At 41.5% G+C, this 18,456-nt stretch overlaps 1 long non-coding RNA gene across 1 annotated transcript; it reads left to right on the top strand.

The window, feature by feature from the left end:
• Nucleotides 1-8,522: 8,522 nt before the first annotated feature.
• LOC106825905 (uncharacterized) lies at nt 8,523-17,964 on the top strand. Its single transcript, XR_006528608.2, has 3 exons — nt 8,523-8,717; nt 10,402-10,501; nt 15,879-17,964. It is a non-coding gene; the product is annotated as an uncharacterized lncRNA (long non-coding RNA).
• The last annotated feature ends 492 nt before the right edge of the window (nt 17,965-18,456 follow it).

Below are 18,456 nucleotides of genomic sequence, written 5' to 3'. Positions count from 1 at the left end.
TCTTATTCACAAGAGAAGCTCAGAGTCAGTGGGAGAGAAAGATATGTAAACATGTTTTTTCAACACAATAAATGAGAGCTGTAATAAATGTATGGAGAAGGCGTTATAAGAACACAGATAAATTGTACAGCTACATACTCGGGGGCTTTGGGGAGAAGAAGAAGAAAAAAAAAAAGAACACAGATAAAGAGTCAATTGATTCTACTTGGGAAAGTCTGAGAAAGTATCAGAGTGGGAGAGAATTTAGCTTCCTGGAAGAAGAAATAGAATTTACCATAAAGGATCTAAATAGAGAAGCACATCAGGTGTGAAGGCATGAAGTCCAGGACGTGCTTGGCATGTTCAGAGGATCAGTGTAGGGCAGTTTCATTGTCATTATTTCTGTGTGTCAAGAAGTACATTCTCTCAATAAATCCAAGTTTGAAGACTATTTGCTCACTTTGCACTCAAAAATCTAATTTGAAATTCAAATCTGAGCAATGAGCTGATGGTTCTGATGGTCTCAGACTGCCCCTAGAATCGCTGAAGGCATTGGTCCCACAGGTGGAATTATTGCTGGGGAGATGGCCAGCCTCATGGAGGAGCTCCCCAGAGCACTGCATCCGGCCTCGAAGAGGAGCAGAGAGAAGCAATTGCTCTGGTGAGCACACATGCAGGGAAAGCCAGAGAGCAGAAGAGTCCTAGGCCAGCCAGGCCCGGGGTCAACACAAGGAGGTGGGGACTTGCAGACCGGAGGCTGAAGCAGGATCCATGCCATCAGCTGCAGGGGCCAGCACAGAAGACCAGGGGGACTTCATTCCACTAGATTCCAGAAGAAAATTCCTTCTGCAAGCCTCAGATTTCTCTTTTGTGAAATGAACTAGTTTGACTAAATTGACCACTGGCAAACTTTGCTTCTTAGAGTGCTAGAGTTCCAGGAGGGTGTCTCTGTGGCTGGAGATGAGAAAGGGGAAGGCCAACTTGGAACCCTCCCACCCTCGCTGCAACCAGAGTATTTTGATTCCATTTGTTTTCATATTGACAATCTACATGAAATATAACTTGAAAGAGGTATATTTTACTGTTCAAAAAAATTCAGTATCTTGGAATAGGGAATCAAGTTCCGACTCCATGATTCTCAGCCTCCCTTACTTCCTCTGCAATCTCATAATACTCGATTTAGGCCTCGCTATAACACTTACGCAATTTCACTTTGTATTATTCTTTATGTTTCAAAGTTGTGCACTTCTTTTCTCTTATGAGTTTCCTTGCTCCCTAAAGGCAAGTTCATGGCTGTTAAACCCTGCCTGGCCACTCTGGCCTCCCTTGTGTTCCTCAGGTTCACCAAGCTCATACCGTAGGGTCTTTGTACCTGCATTCTCTTCTATCTGGAATTGTTTTGCCCAGATCTCCATAAAACTTGCTCCTTCACTTCCTTTAGGTCCCTTCTCACTGTGACCTTATTCTATTCCTGAACACCTAATCTATAAAATAGAACCACATTAGCCCTACACACACACACACACACACACACACACTCCTAAGTCCCCTCGCTCTGTTTTATTTTTCTCCATTGTACTTACCATCACTTGCATATTTTATGTTTCATTATTTGCTTCAATGCTATCGCATTCCACTAGATGTAAATTCCAGGGGGCAGGGACTTTTTCCCTTTTGTCACTGCCCCATCCGTGGAACAGAGCCCCTCATGAAGTAACCAAACACTCACTGCTGGTGTTCAAGACTCAGCTCCTGTCCAGCCAACACCCTCCTATGATATAAAGATAAGATCCCACCTGCAGTGGCTTATAGTTTAGCCTGGTTTTCTTTCGGTCTGTAACATCCAAACCAGTGGCCCAAGCAAACCCATGTCCTCTAGCGCTGAGAGTTATTAGACAGACTGGTGAAGGAACGTGGGATTGGCAGTTCAGGGTTTGGATTTGAGTCTCCGCTGGGTCGCATACTAGTGGGGTGTTTTTAGGCAAGTTAGTTAACTTCTCCAAGCTCCAGTTCTCCTGTCTGTGAAGTGAGGTAATAATTTTTCTATCACACAAGGTTACTATGAGGGTTACATACAGTACAATGTGGGGAAAGCACTTTGTAATCTGTGAAGGGCTGAGTTAGACGTGGCTTCCGGAGAATGAGGCAGTGGAAGACCTGGGTTCTAAACTACCCTTGAGCTGATACGAAATCCATGACTTCTGGTGCTTACCTAATTTCTCTGGAAATGGAGATAAGACAACCCCTTCCTGTTTGACGGTAGGAAAGTGAATCTGATTATCTAATTGAAACATCTTTTGACTTTATCAAGCTTTTTATGATTTTGGTGAAATTAGTAAGAAAATATTCAGCAAAGAAAGTATTGCTACTGACACTACAAGGTTTTTAAATTAACAGTCCCTCTAAACAGTCTGTTTCAGCCCTGAACCATTTGGAGAGGCCCCTATACTTTCTTTTGGAATGTACGCTAATTTCTGTTTCCCCACATTTATACCGTGTGCCTCAGTCCCCTGGATTCAGAAAAAAAAAATCCATGTATCTATGGAATGCATTTGACACTTAGCTTGAATTGTCTCTTCCAGGAAACTATTTTATATTTATTACCATTGATATAAAATGCTTGAATGCTCGGGAGGCAGTGTGTTAGGAGGTATTGAACACTGAAGAGAGAGCTATGAATTTGAGTTCTTGTCCTGATTTTATCACTGACTAGTTCAGGGACCTCAGGCAGGTTGCCAGTTCTCTGGGCCTCAGTTTCCGTGTGTGTGTGTGTGTATGTGTGTGTGTAACAGGGAGGGGAAAAATCCCATAAAGTGCCGCCTGCAGACTCTCAGGGAGAGAACTCCCCGTGCTTAAGAGCACACCTTCTATGGGTACGTTTGGTTATGAAAATGGGACCCACTGGGCGCAGCTTTACTGGACTAGGAAGGAAACAAAAAGAGTTATTTTCTCTACATTATAAAAGAAAAACATATTGATGAGATGAAAGAGAGAGATGCTGGAAGAGGGGCAGTGAGCAGGAGGAGGAGGGAGGGAGAGAGAAGGCCCTGCAGAATGGCCAGAGGCTGGCACTGAGATGAAGACATGACCACTGAGAAGCTGTGAGTGACAGGAAAGGCCGATGGACTCTCAGAACCCAGACAACTAATGTCCAGAGAGAAGATGTTTTCTGGAAGGCCTGGGAGGCAGACCTACTGGAGTAACAGACACTGGAGTAATGTATCTGTTACACATTTTCTCCGGGAGCTCTCCTCTTGACACACTTCCAGCCTCCCTTCTCCGGCCCAGCTCTCTACCCATCTCTTCTTAAGAGTTTATGTGGCTGTGCTTGGGGTACCGAGTCCCTGGCCCTCTGGTTACAATTGGCTTTTAAGAACACTTCCTTTCAGGGGGAGAACAGGACAATATTGGTGCTCCTACCCAGAGCCCCAAGATCTTTTTTCTCTTGACCGTTTTTGGCGCATGCTCTCACTCCTTTCTTGTGCATTTGATTTTAATTCACAGCATCTGAAGCTCTTTGGAAAACTGCTTTTAGTTCTACCAGAGCCTGTGCAGACAGCCTTCAGCCCAAAGTGCCTGGGAATTTATTCTCCACAGCCCTGCCCATGGCCCTGATCAATGGCCTAAAAGTAAGGGGATGTGCAAGTCCAGTGCTCTTGCCTCAGTTGGTCCTACTCAGAAGTGTAACTTACACCTGGGGTTCCTCTGTGGATCCGGCTGAAGGCACCCTCTGCAGGGCTTCGCCTGAGCCTGCAGCCTTGCTTGGCTTCCTCCTCTCTCCTCTCTGCCTCCTCCACTCTCTTGCCAGTCTCCTCTAAGCACTTTCTTAATAAATCACTCGCTCACAAATCTCGAAGCTTCATCTCAGGGAACCCAATCTAAAAACACCGCCTATCTCCTACAGCTTTTGTCCCTTTAAGAATCTAATGAAAGTTCTGGACACATTTCCTAAAAGAAAATGTACATATGCATGTAATTGGCCTGCCTTTGCCCTATGATCTTGGAAGTGTAAGAAATGTCTCATCTTTAATTTTTCCAAATCCTAGCTGACTCAGTCTTCCACCCACCAGGTGGTTGAGAAATCCAAGTTCAGTTATTCGTGGGAGGGCCTTTCTCATTCATCCTTGATATTTGCTTGAGGTCGTACAGAAAACCTGGCCCAGAAATCCTGGGGAGAGCCTCAGGATTTCAGTTGAATACTCCCTGGGTTTTCTCCTTCACTCAGAGGTGCAGGTGATACCGTGTGGCTCTCCTTGGGGATCTGTGCTGAGCTCCCAGACTGTGGCACTGGCATTCAGACCTTCTAGGTGCCTCTGCAGGAAAGACACACCCAGCCATTCTCATGTGAGACCTGATACCTCTGGATTACTCTGTGAGAGCCTGGTTACTAGAAGAACTTATATCAATAGCACCCTCCCCCTCCCTCCCCTCAGTCCTATTCTCAGGAATGCTCTCTCACTACCACCACCAACCACCCCACCCCCACCCACCAGCCATATACCCCTTGTCTTCCCTCTTGCAGGGCAATTCCCATCTCTGTCCTCTGCCCTCAGCAAAGAAGTGGATGGAGTTGACCTTCAGGGCAGAACTAGGCCCTAGGAGCACTGAAAAGGGAAGGTTGGTTCTCTCTCTAGGAGGAGGAAGGGAGAAATAATCCTTTTATTCATTTCCTACAGAGAAAAACTGATTAAGGCAGACATTAATTACTCAATAAAACATCCCCACTCACATACAATGTCGCACACAACTTTAGGAAGTTTGTAGTTCCTGGGACTCCAAGTTATAAACATCTGACCCAAAGGAAAGGAAGTCGGAAAGCCAGATATCATATTCCCTACCTCCACCAGCCAGTGACGAGGACTCTTGATTCTAGAATGACAGTGCTTCTCCTTGATCTAGAATCTCTGTCTTACGCCTGTGGTTTCTCGCTCATCAAATACCAAAGCTACTTTAGTTGAAAGATAAAGTGAAGCATAAATACCAGGAGATAGAACTTTTGCTTTTACCAAAGTAGCCAATTAATAAGCAAGCATGGGGACTTTGCAATCAGGGTGTAAATGCCGGGTTGGAGAGGTTTGAGGGACAATGCTCCCCAAGCTCCCTGGGCTCAGTGCCAAGAACATGATGTTGGTGACATTTTCTATTTTTGACATTGTATTGCTATTATGACAATACTTGTTGAATCTGTGTCAAAACCAATGTCATTCAGAGTTTTGGCCCATGAGATGGTGACAAGCTTGGGGCAAAATATTCTGGTCAGGTAATGCCAAGGGTAAACATCCCCAGTGGTCAAATAGTGTTTCAGCGGCCATCACCTTCTGATGGGTGGGGACCATGTGTTATTCATCTGTATATACCTAGCAAATAGCATAATACCTGGCACTTACATTATTAATAAATAAACGTTAAGTTGATCTAATTAATCTTGAATAAACTCTGCTAGTTGGTTAGCATGAAGGATTATATTGATAAACTTTATAAATATCTCCCTTTGGAGTGTGGGTATATCTTTATATTTGCACTTGATGTGTACTTCACCATCTTGAGGAAATATATAAGGTCATATCTCCTTAAATATTCAAATTAAAATGATTCTGAGTCCCTATCCCATTATTGTACAAATGTCTTTCATTACTAGAGTCCTTCCTCCTGTATAAGAACTCAAAGAGCTTACTTAATCCAACAACAAGGCAGCTGCTCCTACCTTGGTCTGCTATCAGAGTGGGAAACAGAGCCATCTCTTCGAGTCTAGAGGACTCAGTTTGGGGGACTAGATACTCTAGAAAGAGCCACTGCGCAGCTGGTGCTGCCACCATAGCTGGAGACCTGTTATTGGTGCTGACACTGGGCAGTGTGAAGGGATGCCTCTGGACTCCTACCAGCAGCACGTGGCTCCCACCCCTTAGGTTCACAGGGTTACTCAGTGTTTTTGTCTCCTTCCCAGCATAAGAACTCAGATGCTGGAGGACATCATAACCACCACTTGATAAGACTCAGCCTTGGCATTAGAGGAGGGAGGAAGGGAAGTGTATGTCTCTTTGGGAGTATATATTTATAACTCCTTTTATAATGCGAAAACAGTCCATACCAGGTAGGTGAACCAAGCTTGTACACGTTCTCTGTTGCCTTTCTTATGCTTGTGAGGCAGAAGTTTTATTAGAAGCCACTCTTCCACAAGTGGAAGCAGAACCTGCTACAAAATAGCTTTTATTCATTTGATCACCAGAAAGGAAGAATGGTATATTAATATTCTGGGAGAAACCCTTACGAAATATAAAACAGTGGTAGTGATTGCTGCAAAGAGAAGTCTTGGTCTTGGCATCAAGTTAATTATGGGGGATTCTTTATGCTTTGACAGAAAAAAGGTTATTTGAACTGAAGTCTAATTTTTAAATTTGATTCCAATTTTGCTAAACTAGAAATTTGTCGCCACTCATGCTTATCATATACTATCTGGGGCATGTAAGGAAGTGGCTACCATATGGTCAAATGGTCTGCCATTGATGGAAGCACAGGTAAGGGTCATGCCTGAGTGCCTCCGCTACAGAGTAGGTGCTCCTTAAATCACGATGTCGTACAAAACATCTCCATTTAATTGTGATGTGACTCCCACTTAAATAGACACGGTGATGGGAAACTTTTAACAACACGCAAGTGAAATGTTACTTTAGAGAGAATTCCTGACATCTGCTTTAGTTTGTTTGCTAGTGTTATTTCTCTTGAAAGATTTACTTGTTTATTCCACATCTTTTCTAAAATGGATCAACTGGTTCAAATAATAAAAAACAACAAACGGTTAAGAAAGACATAGAAAACCAAAGGGAATCAACAACAAAAACAGCAACCAAGAGGGCTAACTCAATTACCGCGATTAAACATTAATTTTGACACAAGATTTCTGATACCCAGGGCACAAAGGATGACATGATAGGTGACATAATTCTTATCTGCTTGAATAAAGTGTGCCAGTTCTTCACGAAAGAGAACTATTTTCTAGTAATAAATGTAGAAAGGAATATATGGTATTGAGGAGACTCAGACTGAAATTAGCTTTCTAAACAAAATATAAAAATTGTTTTAAAAATGAAATTAAATAAATTTTAGAAGTCCATATCTTCTGTATCAGTCAGGATAGGAAAAGTCTTGCTGTGGTAACAAACAAATCCTCAACTCTCAGTGGCTTAGCCCAGGGAATTTTTATTTTGTGCTCACATCATAGTGTGATGCTGCCAATGTAGCTTTCCTGGGTCATTCTCATTTAAAAAGAAACTCAGGGATCTGGTCTCCTTCTGTCTCGTAACTCTACCAGCTAGCAGTCCGTACTTGCCAGTGTACCAACAAAGGAGAGAGAGTGTGGAAGAGTGCAGTAGAAATTTTAGAGACAAGGCCTGAGAAAGATATGTATTCTTTTCACCCATATTTTGTTGGCCAGAACTAAGTCACATGCTACTAATTTATTTGCAAGGGCAGCTGGAATATGTGGCATTCCTCTGTTCCCAGGAGGAAGACATTGGATGGATGAGCATCTGGCCAATTTCTGCCAAATCTCGTATTTGTCTTAAGGCTTTTCTTCCTCTCATCTCTGTCTGTTTTGAAACACTTTAGTCCCTGGAGTTCCCAGGAACAAGAAAGTATATCCACCAGTTACACAGATGTAAAGTAAGAATATTATATTAGTATAATTTATAATAAAACATTTATTTATCTGTATCAATCAACTAAATACTAAATGTTGAGACAATTTTTAAACCCATTCCTATAAATGACGAAATTTTTATACACTCAAAGTAAGTATATCCGTTGATATAGTCATTAAATGAGATGACTCTGCCCTCTCCTCCTCATCATCCTGAGCAGCTCTGATTTTAGTTGATTATGTATTGGGGTTCTGAATAAGATTCTTTCATACAAGAATTTCCTGAATTTGGACAGGCCACTCCTTGGCTCTGGCCACTTAAGGATCAGAGCCTTCTTCCATTCAGATCCAGGAACAAAGGGTCTTCTCACAAATGCAAAGAATGGGTGATCAGAGACCCATTAGACAGAAGAGAGAGTTTTCATAACAACCATATTATTCTTGCTTTGAGCCCTGAGTCAGCATCAGTTGGAGCTTTAGTTGATCTGAAACACGGTGCTCAATGGAGTTTTGGAAAATTAATCAGCTTCCCTTTGTGAATGCTTGCATTTCCACACTTTCATTTTATGAACTTTCACACCCGTCTGTGGGGTTTTGAGGTTTGCTTCATTCAGACCCATATTGGAAAGGCCCGAATTCCTGTCACAGCCAGGATTTTCTCCAGCTCCAGGGATTTGTTTGGTTTTGTGCCATTTTATCTCAAGTTTTATTCCTTCCATCTGATTCAAATATTTTGTTACCGACTCATAGTTCTTCTTAAGAAAAATAAAAAAAAAGATAGAAAAGAAGAAGCAAAACAGCACCTCTTTTAAAACAGGAAATCGCTCTGGTTTGAATTTCCTGTCGGAATTTGGGCAGGTTGGTTGGCAACTGGTGATCTGGACACATGTCAGATTTCAGGGTAAGTTTCACAGAGCTTTATTGCCTCCCTCTGGACCCCTGTCAGAGAACAAGATGCGCGGCTTAGCTTAATAAGCACGCTGGCGTTAGTCAGCTGCTCTGCCAGTGCACGTCGTGAGTGCTGTATCTTTCTCATCTTAGAGCTTTTTACTCCATCCGCTTGGTGGGAGAGGGACTCTGCATCATCGGCAGCATTTTACAGGTGGGTGAAATAGGGTTTAGGGGGAAAGAGCCTGACATCACTGCAGAGTCCCCCCGACTATGGCAGCCACTGCCTTTTCTGCTGCTGTCTTAATAGGCTTTGTATTTTAGAAGACTTCTAGATCTACAGAGAAGCTACAAAGGTAGTGCAGAGAGTTGCTGTCTACCCCACACCCAGTTTCCCCAATTATTAGCATCTTACATTACTATGGTGCATTTTTCACCCTAATGACCCAATATTGATATGTTATTATTATCTAAAGTTTACTAGAATTTCCTTTGTTGTAACCTAAGGTCCTTTTTCTATGCCAGGATATGTCATCCTGGGTCCCACATTACATTTAGCTGTCGTGTCTCCTCTCCTTAGACTCCTCTTCCACTGTTTTTGTTTTGGTTGTGTGTGTGTACTAGGTTGTGAAGTAACACGTAGGTCATGGCCTCTGAAGCTGAAAGCCACTGGTATAGAGCAAATTACAGGTAGTCATTCCTTTAAGCCTCATAATCATTGAAAGGAGACTGTGAAGGAACATGACAAATATTAGAAGTATTTCTGATGCCAGTTTGTTACAGTCAAAAAAAAAAAATGAAGAGGAGATAGTTATATTCACAGAAAATTGAACAGCAAACAGAAGGTATCCTAGAGATGGAGAGAATTCGGGCCTAAACACCATTTGGGTCTATAGGGACCCGTAGTGTTTTCAAAGGAGACGCTAATGTGTTTCTGCTAGTGATGTTCGTTTCTTTCAGGAGTGCTGTTTGTCCTAAGTGACTCATAGCAGCCACTTTTACTGATTTTTTTGAAGTGTCAGATGTGGTGAGTTGCCTGGGTCTAGAAAGAGTTTGGTACATAGGTTTGGGCTTCACTGGCTGTTTCCCATGGGAAAGTCAGTTGATTAGATTAAAGATGAAAGCCTGTCCGGGTCAGCTGTTTTAGGCCATACACAGATGGAAGGAAGCAGGGGAGGTAGGGCATGTACATTTGTCATAATCCTCAGTCCAGATAATTTCATATGGATATCCCGCCTTTTCGTTGGTGGAGGATAGGGAGTGGTAAGGTCGAAGGTGATGAGAAATCTTACATTATTTGTTAGTGCTGACAGTGTAACCCCCATCCCAACAAATTACTGCACTTAGAGTGTCCTTATAGGCTTTGGAAAGGTGGCAGGAGGGAGAGAGAGAGAAAGAGAGGAGAATGGATTCAGTGTTTCTGGCTACCTGGGAAAGAAATCTCCATGGGGCGGACAAATAGGATTTGCCTGGGGTAACTCATCTTTTATGTTTCAAGCAAACGTGAACAGAATCCATACACTTAGTGGTGGCAAATAAATAGGATATAAGTGCATATTTTAATTTTAAAAAATTAATTTCCTGACCTTAGAGTCGATTGTTGGAAGGAATTTTCAGACTTCCTTCTCCTCACCTCCAGGTAGGCAACTCTGTCACAACGAGCTGTCCACGTTTTACTCAGTCAGAAGTGATTTTTGTTTTGACTTCCTAGGTCTTTTTACACTTTAGCAATTAAAATGAAGTGAGGAAACTATAGATAACATGGATCAATTACTTGGAAAAATTAAAACTGGACAATGATCATTCGATATAGTAGCAGTTGCTTGATTAAACATTGACTGACGAGTTTATGGCTTATTCAATTCATTTATATTTGTTTCCTCTGCTTTTCCCCTCAGCTTTGGACTATTTCATGGAGTTATGAAAATAGAGAGGAAAACAAAATAAAACAGAAGTGAATTCATTCTACTCCTTGCCAAGTGATCTGATAGTTTTAGAGTAAGTAGCAGAATTGGAAAGGTAAAATAATGCATCTAGACTAATTTGTTCTCTTTCATTAAAATTATGAAGAGAAAGTCATTTCTAAGTTTGGGATATTTACCACCTCCTCCTCCAAATGAGAATGAACACACACACACACACACACACACACACACACACCCTCAAATCTCCAGCTGGGGCAGACTTTGCCCTACCCTCCCAGCACCTCCTTGGCTTTTCATATTTACTTTCCATCATTAAAGATACATTTGCTGTTTCCAATCTGCTTAGGCTTGGTGTTTCTGTCAGGAAAGTAAATGGCAAAAGACCACATGACTGCCGAGGGCAAACACTGCTGAAGGCCGCAGCTGCGGCTTGAGTGGCCTGGTCGGAAAGACAAGGCAGTGTGTGGACGGGAGGTTAGAGATGGGCTAAGGGAAAAAAGGCTCTGCTCCTTCCCCTCTGCCTCTGTTTAGGTCCTCCGGGAAGCAGACACCAAGACGGAATTAGAAATGCAAGACGTTTCTTGAGGGATATGCTTGAAGGATAAATGGGAGAGGCAGCGGGAGCTGGTGGGGAGAGTCTCAGATCATGATGCAAGTCTGACATCCGTGAAGGGAGAGCCAGAGGGAAGCAGAATTAGGTAGGTAGAGCTTTGGATTTCAGGACAGCTCTGAGAAAGCCTTGGCTCAGCTGATGGGGAGCCCCAAAGCAACAATTCCTAGTAGAGAAATTTCTCCATTGGGCAGGAATGTGTAGCTCTAGTACGCCCCCCACCCCATGCCCAGGCGTTGGCTAGGAGCAGCTCTGGAAAAGAATGGCCTTGGTGTGAATGCTGCAGCGGATTCCAAAGCCCGAAGCAGACCAGGAGATAAGTACACTTCTCACTAAAGATTCACTCTTAAGGGAGAACTGAGCAGTGCCTTCCTGCCGCGACCACACCCATGAATCACATTATTATCAGAGCTCAAAAAAGACAAGAACCAGTGAATTCCATCTCAAATAACTGGTCGCTCTGTTATTGTTTTTCCTCACACCATAGACGATTACAGAAACCACATAACTGAGGTACAGAGCTATGAGTTTTTCTTTTATCTTCTAAAAACCTAAGATGCCTTGCAAAAGTTAGCTTGATTCAGTTCAGTTTCTTCCAGCTACCACATGTGGTCCAAAAACTATCTCGAACAATTTGCAGCATGCTGACTCAACTTGTCATAGCGGAAGCCTCTTGGCAGAAATGAGACCTATCTCATCTTGCAGATCTGTACGGAAAGGGAAATTGATTCACTGATGTTTTCAATCTTTTTTCTTTTCGTGGTGTTGCTGTTTAGTGTTGGAGGATGCTGACTTTTTTATGATTCAGAAGCATAAATTCTTTCCTAAAGTGAAGGGTTAATTTTCAGAATGGAAGGAAGTTAGCCTCTTCTTGTTCTACACTTTAAATGTGAGAAATGATTACACAGAAGCAGTTGTTCCGAAATCTTACAATGAGGGAGGAAGACAGGAGCATTCTTGATCTGTAAACCAAAAGGTCACTTCTGAACACCACTCTGTAGGTAAATTCAGCTTTGTAGGGAGCTTTTCAAAATCATTAGGCCACTAAAGTTCAATTTAGCTTATTATGCAAATCATCGGCTCATTTACTTTGACCAACATGTGCACAGCTCCTCCTCACTTTCTGCAGCTCTGGGTCCAGAGAATAAAATCATCTCCAGGTGACAGGTAATTGGAGCCTGACAAGTGAAAGGCTCAGAGGGGCACAAAATTCCACCTTTGGATTAATTGGCCTCTCCCAACTCTTCCAGATACAAATTCCAGAGATATTCCACAGTTGACTTCTCGGGCTATAGCACCCAAGGGATGTATGTGATCCAGTTGATGCAAGGAAGGTGGCCAAGCTTAAGTGGAGAAGGGGTGGTGGAAGTGGGTGTTGGTGAAGGTGGAAACCTTTGCTGAGAATCTATTCTATATGTTTAGCCTCCTGCTGCCCCTCTAAACTGAGCTACCTGGGAAAATCCTATCAATTGAAAAGCAAGGGGAGACTGGATTTGCTTAATTTATTTCAAACCCACTGCTTGACTTCTCATAAGCTGTTTTCATTTCTTTAAGATCAAGGTCTGTGCTCCTGTCCTTTGCTTGCTACTGATTTCATTTGTAATGACAGCATGGTCGAAACCAACGGTTTGCAAAATTATTCTTAGCAGTGGAGCTCTTGCTTCAAAAGAAACATAAAATAAAACAAGGTCTAGAGCTCTGCCTGGCCAGCTTCTCCTGTAGGCACTTCCTCAAACCCCGAGACTATGGGACTTAGTTTGAAAGTTACTGTTAAAGTGGGAAAAGGTTTTGAGTAGGAGTTTAGGTCTGGAGCACAGACAATTCTAGTTTGAGTCCAGTTATTATTTTGTTTTTGTAACCTTAAGTAAATAGCAACAACAACAATAGCAATAATGGTAGTCATGTAGTGATGTATAGATGCTTATTATTATAATTAGAAAGGTTCGTTATTATAATTAGTAATAGTAATTATAAAGATCATTTACAGGGCATGTGCCAAGCACTGAGCAAAATTACTTAACATGCACTATTTCCTTTAAATACAACAAACCTGGGACGTTTAGATGGAGTTACTAGGATTAGAGAGGTTAAGTCAATTGCCCAAAGCCACACAGCAAGCAGTGGGCAGAGAGGGGACATGAACCCAGGAGTGTCTAACTCCAGAGCAATCGCTCCAACCCCATGCGTGTGCAGCCTTACAGGCTCAGGGGCCTAATGTGTAAACTACAGAGATTGCATTAAATCATCACTAAGGGTTTTGGGGTTTTTGTTTTTTTAAACTCTGCTATTTTCTTGACAGATGTGTGTTGAACTCTGAAAAGAACAGAATTGCAGCTTCTACCTATTCCGATGATCATCTAATAGAACGCTACCCGGCTTCTCACCCCTCTTTATAAAATGATGACATGCTTCACCCTCTGTTAGAAAGCTCCCCTGGTGTAACTCATTAAACTCACTATAATTCTACCCAGTTTACAAATTTTAACTGGCGTCACCAGTGAATTTACTCTCTCTCCTAAACGCTCCTCCTCATCTCCTTTTGCAGAGTATTTAGCATTTTAGGGACCTAACAGAAAGTCAGTAGATTATTATTCACTTAATATTAGCTCAATGCAAAGAGAGTGTGGTGCTGTGGTTATTTTCCTGGCTTTGTCAGCTGAAAGGCTCCAGATGACATCCCTGTAGCAATGAACATGGCTAGATCTTGGTTTCTAAATACCTTTCTCTACCCAAATGAGCACATGGCTGTATTTTTGACTTTGACAAGTGCTGTCCACTCCTGAGTGTGTGGGAGAGGCACTGTGATCAAGCGGACAGAAGGTCCTGGGCATGGAGTTAGCAGTCTGGTTTCATGACTCACCAGTCCAGTGAACATGAGCAAGTCAGATTATTTATGAGGGGTGGTCAGTATTTTTTATTGTGAAATAAGAGGCTTGGACTTGCTTCTTGCAATCCCTTCTCTACTCCGTAGCCAGAGCAATCTTTTTGAAAGGTGAATTTGATCATATCGCTTCTTTGCTTCCACCTACTGACTGGCTCCGCATTGCTCCCAGGAGAAAGCCCACCCTCTGTAACATGATATAAAATGGTCCCTGCTCATCATTTTTGAGCAGCATTCTGCTCTTGATCCGCTCCCACCATATATTCTTTAGGCTGTGTAATGCAAACTTATGGGCTAACCCGAGGCTCCTTTTCGTGTCGCACTTTCTCACCTCCACATCTTTGCTCATGCTATTCCTTAGAAAGGGTAGTTTTTCCTCCTCCTCTTCCTTTCGCCTATCTACCTCTCTCTTACCTGTCATTTCCTCCAGAATGCTTTCCTCAAGCCCACAGACTAAATTAAATGCTTCCTCTGTGTGTCTCTTTAGCCTGTGCACTGTGTTGTAATTTCCTGTACTTCCTGGTCTGTCCCACTAGTCTCTGAGCAGTTGGAAACTCTCCCTTAGTCAGTGCCATATCCCTAGGGCCTAACACAAGCCTAGCACTGGTAATGGACTCAAATATTTGTTAAATGAATTAAAGATCATTCTCTCTTTTTTGAACCTCAGCTTCCTCATCCTTTATGTGAAAATAATATGTATCTCATCATAGGCGATGAGGATTGCCTGAGGCAGGACTTGAAAAAACACTTTGCTAATAGGAGTCATTGTACCTGTGTAAGATGGGATGGAAGACTTGTCTTCTTTCTGGTACGCGCACAATTTCCTCTAAACCAGCGTTGGCAAACTGTGATCCATAGGTCAGCTCCAATCCACATCCTGTTTCTGTATTACCCACGAGTTAAGAATGGTTTTTAAATTTTTAAGTAATTACAGAAAATCAAAAGAAGAATGTGTCATGACATGGGGAAATTGTATGAAATGCAAATTTCAAGGTCCATGAATAGGTTTCTTGAGACACAGCCATGCTCATCTGCTATGTGCCATGGCTGTGTTTGCGTTGCAACGGCAGAGCTGAGTAGCTATGGCGGAGATCTTATGGCCCACAAAGCCTAAGATATTTACCCTCTGGCCTTTAATAGATCGCATTTGCCAACTCCTACCTTAAACCCCAAACTTCTTCTGTCTCCTCACTCCCAACCTCTGCTTTGAGCTTGGGTTCCGATTTGATGTCTTAGCCTTGGAGACATTTGATATTTCCTCAAGAATCTAGAGAGAAAGAGTTATTTCTTATTTATCCTGAAAAAAATGTTTGAGTATCTAAGCAGAACACAGCTGGGTGTTTCCCCAGAGATATTTCATATTTGGGCATGTATAATGTGGTAAATTTAGGAACAAAATTACTGAGTTCCCCTGCAAACGATCTCATTACTCAGGTTACTTGTTAAAGGAAGGGCTCCTTCTGTTTTTTTTTCTGATTAATATCTGAGTTTGAAATTTGTTGACATGCGTATTTTTTTCTTGGCATTGGGCTTCCTTTTTGTTTCATCTTTTAAGAGAAATTCATGGACAGAAACTATAAGCTAAAGCAGTTCCCACTTTAAGAATGAGGGGCTGGGGGCATTACAATTAGAGTAGATTCAGTGACATGGTTGGAAGCGACGGGAGAGAGAAAGGAGAGAAAGAGACAGAAAGAAGGAAAGGAGAGAGAGAGGTGAGAGAGAGAGAGAAAGGAGAGGTGGAGAACGCAGCTAAGAAGAGCAATGGTTATCTAATGAGAAGGCAGGCAAGCTAGAAATCCTATTTAGGAAGCTGGGAGCCCAGGGAGATTAAAGGACAGTACCTCAGGAGTCAGCCTGGCTCTGTGAGGGAGAGGCCCAAGGACATTTTTGTGGTACTTAGATGGTTTCCTGCAGAATCTCTGTAACTGGCATCTGAGTCTCTCCTGTTCTGTCTCCCAGGTCTGTGTGGTATAGCTGTGGTTGTACGTGAAAGAGAAAACTTAAAACATCCTGTTTCACAGAAGAACATGGCGTATCACCTTCCAGACAAGAATCCAGTGACTGCCTGGACTCCCAGCTGCATTCCTGAACTTGTCTAAGGGTGTCGTAAACACGTTGATGGGATCCAAAGATGCACAAAGAGAAGCTACAACGTTATGAAAAATTGTTGACATCTTGGTTGCTCCATACAACATCATACCATGCTTTGTGAGAAAACAATTATTTTGACAATGTTAGAGACTGGTCTAACCACCAAACCCACCAACTCCTCCCCTCTATGCCTTCTAAAATTGCTCCAACAAAGTGAAAAAAAATACCCAACTAACACAATATTCCAGGATGGTGGAAAATCAAATACTAAAGGGTAGAGGGGATGCTATAAAGTACATATGTGAGCTTTCAGTTTGATCGAGCTTATAACACATGCTGTGTGTATAAATTCATGATTTGAACCTATAAACCGGAGATCCAGCATTCTGAGTTGGTTCTGGGAAATTGCATAGACTTATGTGAGCCAATGCCTGCTACCAAGTATTTTTTTTTCTTAACTCTTTAATTTGAGGGTTTTTACTTGATTTTGAGGATTAGCTTAAACTTCCTTGGGTAATTCTATTATCATTCCTCCATTTCTTTTCGCAATGCTTTTCAAGGAAAGTTTAAGTTATATCAACTAGAAACATGTTGCTTCTGTTTGATCTGTGCTTGGTATTTCTCTTTAGACAGATGTGGCAAAGTTTTGGTGCTTATAAATATTTTCCTTTTAGGGGAAGGGATTGGATTTATGGTGCAGAATTCCATCAATCTATATTAGGACAAAGTATCTGGGAGATGCTATGTAGTGTACCTGTTCACTGGAAGAATTTCTTTATGTTTATGTGCCCAATTAGATGTAATTTGTAATAAAATGGGCTTCTTCCAGAAATCAGATTTCCAGAACCCATTTTTTCCCTCCTAAGCTAAGCAGTGTGTACTTGACAGATTATTAATCAGAAATTTGTAGATGTTTCTTTTTTTTCCCTCTTAAAGTAGGATGGGCAACAATTTTTCTATCAAGAACCATAAGAGGAAATATTAAATAAGACCTCAAAAAAAATAACAAAAAACCTAGAAAGCAGTTATCAATGTATTTTTTTAATTAAAAAAATACAAAAATGTACAAAAAATAATCACTCATATTTTCACTTCCCAGTTTAGGTATTTATCATCTTAATATATTCATATACCTAAAAAAATCGTGTTATTTTTGTAAAAAAAAGGATCTCGTTATAAATAATTCAAAAATAGAGATAAGTATAAAGATGAAGATGAAATAATTCATCCCAAATACTACGATCTCCCCCAAAAAATCATTGTTAACATTAGAGAAATGTCATTTTAGAGTCTATCCTTTTATGCATACAGATCAACCAGAAATATTTATTAAGATGAAATCTTATTACAGAAGATACTTTAATGAAAAAAGTATAATTTTACTTGAATTTAATAGAAGAAAAACTGAAGGAGTTGTTGAACTTCAAATGAATGTTTCTGTAGACAAGACGGATTATTTCCTAAAACTTCCCTCTCAGATTGAGAAAGGAAATTTAAAACAACAATGATCAGAATAATTTTTAAGCTACATATTTCAATCTTAGCGTTATCAAACTTTCTCCCATTGCTTCCCAAATTTTGTTCATATTTTTATATTGTCTAGAAATATGATGTCTGCACTTTTTTGGTAACTATAATTCTCTTTTCAATTAGTTCAGTATTTAGCTCCAGAGTTAAATGGATTTAATGCTTATCAGATTCTTAAAAATCTGGACATTTTTGGGGCTGGCCCTGTGGCCAAGTGGTTAAGTTCATGCGCTCCGCTGCAGGCGGCCCACTGTTTCGTTGGTTCAAATCCTGGGCGCGGACATGGCACTGCTCATCAAACCACGCTGAGGCAGCGTCCCACATGCCACAGCTGGAAGGACCCACAACGAAGAATATACAACTATGTACCGGGGTACCAGGGGGCTTTGGGGAGAAAAAGGAAAAAATAAAATCTTTATTAAGAAAATCTGGACATTTTTATTTTATGCTCTTTATTTTGATTTGTACTTTAATACTTTTTCCCCAAGAAATGCTTATGAATGTTGTATTCCCTGAATTCTGTCATGTTTGAGGAAGTGTACCCATCGCCCTTCTAGTCAAACAGCATCTTGGCTGGGTACCGTGTTCGTGGATCACACTTTCTTTTCTTCAGAACGTTGTGACCATTACTCCATTGTCGTTAGCATTTACTATTGCTGTGAAGTGGTCTGATTTTTCCCAATGTACATGATTTACTTTTCGGGCTGGTCACTCAAAGGATTATTTCTTTGTCCTTGAATTTTAGTGATGTAACTGAGCCACGCTCAGTGTCGAGTGGTCTGTGTGAAACTTTTCTGGAAAATAGAGAACTCCTTCAAGCTACAGATTCAGGGCTTTTTTCCCCCTTACTTTCAGAGAATTTTTCTGACCTCATATATTTGGCTTCATTTTCTGTTTATTTGTTGGGTTTGCCCCTTCA

Source organism: Equus asinus, chromosome 6 (assembly GCF_041296235.1).
Source record: "Equus asinus isolate D_3611 breed Donkey chromosome 6, EquAss-T2T_v2, whole genome shotgun sequence".
NCBI classification, from domain to species: domain Eukaryota; kingdom Metazoa; phylum Chordata; class Mammalia; order Perissodactyla; family Equidae; genus Equus; species Equus asinus.
Note: the sequence above shows the minus strand (reverse complement) of the source record. Positions and strands in the feature narration are given on the sequence as shown.